The following is a 5,962-nucleotide window of genomic DNA, read 5'->3' on the forward strand; positions in this document are numbered from 1 at the left end:
TCTGGCAATCCTGCTGCTGGGTATTGGCCCAAAGGAAAAGAAGTCATTTTATCAAAAAGACAATTGTACTTGAATATTTATTTCAATCACATATTCTAAAAAATAAAAAATAGGAAGTTACTAGTTAGACTTTTACTTCTTACAGAAAACAGATCGATCTTTCTAAACTATGAATTTGTTCATACTATTTCTTTTTTTCTGATACTCTCTGCTCAAAGATAAAGACCCAGACTTCTTATTATGACATGGTAATTTGTAATCTAGCAATGTCAGCATTTGGAATAGGCTCATTTATGATAGCTGTCTACTCATGGTTTCTTAAAAGGATTAAAAGAATAAATCACTTTAATAATCAATAAAATGTCTGCTGTTGTGGTAAACTTGCCTTAGTGCTCTGGCCTTCAGCCCTTGGCAGGTGTCATTCCCTCTGCCTGGAATGTCTGTCCCCAAGCCTTTCCATCTTAGCTAATTCTCGTCTGTCCTCTAAGACTTAAATTAGGATGCCTACAGTGAATTCATGAAGATCGTGATTATGTTTCTTATGAGTTTAGTGGGCTGGACCCTACAATAGGCATACATGTGGGTCTAATTACCAATTTACTTATCTTTCTCCCACAGGATAGTATTATACAAAATTTCCTTATAAGCAGAGGGATGACATATTCTAAAATATTTTTATCACATCCAGGATACTTCTTGGAATGTGAAAAGCATCCAAGAGACACCGTTGAAGAAATATATCATAGACACAGGTGTGTTTTTAAAATCTTAGCTCTGCCATTTATTTTCCATGTCATCTTGTAAACATTTCTTAAATTTTGTGGGGCCTCCATTTCATTAGTATAAAATGAGAATAAATAATATCATTTTTTGAAGTGGAGCAATGATTGAAGTCAATGGGCAGGCAGAGTCTGCATGTGCTCAGTGCATAGTTAACCTTTAAAGCAACACAGGTTGGAACCAGGCAAGCCCACTTACATGCTTATTTTGTTGAAGACAAGTTATACCAAGGGTGCCTAGGTCTCCTCCCTCCCCTTGTCCACCTCTACTACCTCTGAAACAGCAAGACCCATCCTTCTCACCCTGCTCAATGTGAAGATGATGAGGATGAAAATCTTCATGATAATCCACTTCCACTTAATGAATAGTAATGCTATTTTCTCTTCCTTGTGATTTTCATTTTTTCCATTTAACATTTAATTTTTATAGACACATAACAATCATACGTGTTTATAAAGCATATCTGATATTTCAATACAGTTGTACAAAAATAGGAAATGGTACACAAATTTGCATGTCACCCTGGTGCAGGGGCCATGCCAATCTTCTCTGTATTGTTCCAATTTTAGCGTATGTGTTGCAAAAGCAAAAACATTTTCTTTGTTGTTGCTTACTTCATTGTAAGAATACAGTATACAGTACATTTAACATGCAACATATATGCTGAGAGACTGCCTATGTTATTAGTAAAACTTTCAGTCAATACTAGGTTATTAGTAAAATGTGGGGGAAATCAAAGGTTCTACTTAGATTTTCAACTGTGTAGGAAGTCAGCGCCTTTATCCCCATGTTGGTCAAGGGTCAACTGTATGTAAATTCTTTCTGTATTTATTCTCTTTCCATTCCCCCTCACAGGTAAAGGCATGAAATGACCTATATTAACTATCAAAAAAGCTGTCTGACACATTGCTGAGGCTTACGAAATGCTGGTTTCCTTCCCTAAAAATAAGGGGGTATTTATAAGTCTAGAGTGTTCTTGAATAGCTAACAAGTCTTTACTCAAGTGCATTAAAGTAAAGTGGTCCAAACATTTGTATCCAAGTTATTTAAATAAAAGTTGAGAGATGGATTTTACAGTTAAATATCAGACATCTACAAAACTTCACGTATCTGTCTATGTTTATGTGTGTGTGTTTGATAACAAATAGAGAGCAGGTCTACGCTTTTTAACAAAATCTATTGAAATTTCTATTAGCCTTGGCAATTGTACTTCTATTGCATTCAGAATATGCTATATCTGCTTGTAATCTAGCCTAGCTGGTAAAGCATGTATTGAATGTAATTACAATACTTGGCCCAAAGCGCAGTGTTTCCCTTGATTACCTTTTAATTATCTTGCCCATTACCTTTTAATTACGCATCTGTGCTAGTGTTCAAAGTGCTTCTTCTGTGTCTTTAACCCTGACCACACAAGAACATTGGATTTCCTGAATGCTATGGCTACTTCTTGACTCTGACTTTATGCAGCACCTATAAATAGTGGTGTGCTTATCACTGTTTATAAACAGGCCGGAGGGGGAAGGGAATGCTTTGTAGCATTTGTTAACTTCTGTGGTGTAAATATTCCCACTTTGGCCAATTTCAGGGTGCCAATGTGATGCCAAGAAGCACAGGATTGAAAAGAGAGGCCCAGTAGTGTACACATATGGCATTTCTAGCATAGAGATACAATAACTCACACTACCTCAAGACCACACATATTTAATTATGTATTTCATAAATTACTTAGAAAGTGATGAGTATCAAATTGAGTACTAATTTGAGTACCAATTTTATTTTCAATATGATTTGTGTTTACACAATTTACATTTTTAAAAGTATTATGTTTAATAATCAGTTCACAAAGTTCCTGAAAATTCTACAATTAGATCTTAGCTCTGTCATACAAAAGCTTAAAATTGTAACCTGGACATCATAGATGCACAGTAAATATTTAAGAATAGTGTTTTGAGAGTACTGGGAAGAAATAGATGCAGCAAGTTGGCTCTAGTCTCCTTTCTATGGTATGTAGATCAAATAAAACTCATCCTTTGTCTGAAGACCATTCAAAACGTCAACTTCAACCTTGTGCAGAGCGAACGAGCCTGAGAATGTTCTGTAATTTGTCTAAAGTGTTTGAGAAAAGAAAAAAATTATGGTGATACAAAACAACTAGGGACAGTGAGAAAATGATTCACAGAAGAGGCTCAGAACTTAATAGAAAAATTGCTATGATGGGACACAATTACAAGAGGGACTTTAGCTAACAACTGCATTCAGTGTAACCTAATTCTTTGTACCCTCAATGAATCCCAAACAATGAAAAAAAAAAAAAGCCCTGAATAATATACAGACCTATTGTTTACCTATGACTAAAAGTGAATGTCTGCAAATGCTTTTGATAGAATTATTAAAAGTTATCAAGAAAATTATATAATATGTTATAGTTTATATTTAAATATATAAGAATATATTTTCCATGCATAAGTTAAGTTTGGGTAAATTACATATAATTTAACAACATTCTAGTGCATAAAGACAATAGCCTTTCAATTTCATTTTTTGTAAACCTCAGAACTAAAATGAACTTAAGAGACAACTTCTTCATTTGTTTTGTTTTTGGTAAGAAAACTAATGACCACAAAAGGGAAATAATTTGCCTAAGCTCACTCAGAAACTCAGAACGGATGCTGAACATTTTTCACATGTATATTGGCCATTTGTCTTTCTTCTTTTGAGAGGCTTCTGTTCATGTCTTTTGCCCACATTTTAATAGAGTCCTTTGATTTTCCTTTTTCTCGATGATTTGCTTCAGTTCTTTGTACAGTCTGGATATTAGCCCTTTATCAGATATAGAGTTTGTGAATATTTTCTTCCACTCTTTAAGTTGTCTATTGGCTCGGTTCATCGTTTTCTTAGCTGTGCAGAAGTTTCCAATTTAATCAGATCTTTCCTATTATTTATTTCTTTGTTGTCATGATTGATAATTGGGGCTTTAGTCATAATTCTTTGCTTAGGCTGATGCTAGAAGAGTTTTACCTACACAGTCCTCTAGAATTCTTCTAACTTCATGCCTTATATTTAAATCTTTTATCCACCTTGAATTAATTTTTGTATGTGGTAAAAGGTAGGGGTCCTGTTTCATTCTTCTACATGTGGCTAATTTTACCATCACCATTTATTAAATAGGGTTTCTTTTCCCCAAAGTGTGTTGTTGCTTCCTTTGTTGAAGATCATTTGGTTATAGGTAGATGGCTTTCATCTGGTTTCTCTCTTCTGTCACATTGGTTTGTGTTTCTATCTTTATATCAATTCCACAGTGTTTGGTTACTATAGCCGTGTAGTATAATTTGGAGTCTGGTAATGTGATCCCTCCAGATTTGCTCTTTTTGCTTAAGATTGCTTTGGATATTTGCATGATATTCTATTTCCAAACAAAACTTAAAATTATGTTTTCTAGGTCTATAAAGTATAATGTTGATAATTTGATGGGGTTTGCGTTGAATTTGTGGGTCACTTTCTACACTTTGCAATGAATTTGTAGATCACTTTGTACAATGTGGACATTTTAACAATGCTGAGTCTACTGATCCATGAGAAGGATTGTTTTTCTATTTGTTTATATTATTTGGGACTTCAGAGAAATGCAAAGTAAAATCACAATGAGATTTTACCATGCAGAAGCTAAAATTCCAAAAAAAAATAGATGTTGGTGGTAATTAGGAGTGAAAAGAACACCTATGCACTGTTGGTGGGACTTCAAATTAGCACAACCCCTATGGTAAACAGTATGACATTTCCTCAAAGAACGAAAAGTAGACCTACCATTCAATCCAGCAGTCCCACAATTAGGTATCTACCCAAAGGAAAAGAGGGTTTTTATTAAAAAGACACATACACTGTAATGTTTATTTCAATGTAATTCACAATTGTGAAGATATGGAATTAACCCAAGGGCCCATCCATTCATGAGCAGATTAATAAAACATGATATATGTACAATGTGAAGTCCTACTCAAATCTGGATGGAACTCAACACCATTCTCCTAAGTGAAGTTATCTTAATAATTGAAAAACAAACAATACATGTGATCACTATTGAATTGGAAATAACTGATGACGATGTATGTGAACAGAGAGAAGCAAAATTTAATGGAAAGAAAGTTGGGGGCTTTAGGGGAGAAGGGGATGGGCAAAAACCTACCTAACGGGCATAAGGAACACTATGTGAATGACGGGCACACCTATAGCCAGGACTCAAGCATTACAAAAGTGATTCATATAACTTAGAACATTTGTACCCCCTTAATATTTTGAAATTAAATGGAAAAATAGCAGCTCAGAAATGGTCCTGTAGTCACTTCAGTAAGTCTTCTGATTTATAGGGGGTTGAATTTTTTGTATTTCCACATATACCACATTCAAGGAGTCTAAGTGGCTTACCTAAGGTCACATAGTGGATTATAGTTTGAGTTAAGGTTAAGGACCAGAAATCAAGATTATCTCCTTCTGATTTCTTGTTATCACAAGGTCACAATATGTCTCATATCCCACTCCACTGTGAGTTAAGGCTGTCATCTGAAACATGCATTTATTTATTCACCAAATGCAGATTGTTGTGCCAGTCAAGAGCCAGAGGACAGAAAGTTGGACTGAAGCAGAATTCACCCCTGTACTCCCTGGTGCCGTGAGATCTATAGTTAGGCAAATGTACACGGCAGCAAGGCTAGACAAAGCCCCATCTCCTGTAGGATCCTCCACTGTGAAAACAAACACATCTGTGCATTGATAGACTCCTTGACAATATCGCTGTCCTAATAGGCTCCAGATTTCATTGTCTGACCATTGTAATTACAGCTTCTCAGCACTCTTCTTGACTGACAGGGAAGGAGACATTGTAATAGTGCTTTCACAGCTAAGGCTCTAGTTTCACCACTGAAGAACATGGGACGTTGTTAGCTATTAGGCTTTGTTTCTTCTGGAAAAGTCTCCTGGAAATCTATATCTTGTTTCTGAACTTGCACTATATATTAATCCAGGACAATCAACCCTGCTTCACCCCACTCTCCGTACATACTCTGCCTTTTGTTCTAAAATTCTTGCCAGAGTGAGATACTCAAGTAGAAGAATGATTCATTCAGGACATAACAAATATGGTTCTATAATAAAGAAACTCATTGAAAACAATGAATGAAATCCTGTA

At 35.3% G+C, this 5,962-nt stretch overlaps 1 non-coding gene across 1 annotated transcript; it reads right to left on the bottom strand.

Moving 5' to 3' along the window:
• Positions 1–1,266: 1,266 nt before the first annotated feature.
• Positions 1,267–1,373, bottom strand: LOC128585143 (U6 spliceosomal RNA). Its single transcript, XR_008379887.1, has one exon. It is a non-coding gene; the product is annotated as a U6 spliceosomal RNA (small nuclear RNA).
• Positions 1,374–5,962: the final 4,589 nt, after the last annotated feature.

The sequence above is a fragment of the Nycticebus coucang genome, chromosome 4 (genome assembly GCF_027406575.1).
Source record: "Nycticebus coucang isolate mNycCou1 chromosome 4, mNycCou1.pri, whole genome shotgun sequence".
Lineage (NCBI taxonomy): Eukaryota > Metazoa > Chordata > Mammalia > Primates > Lorisidae > Nycticebus > Nycticebus coucang.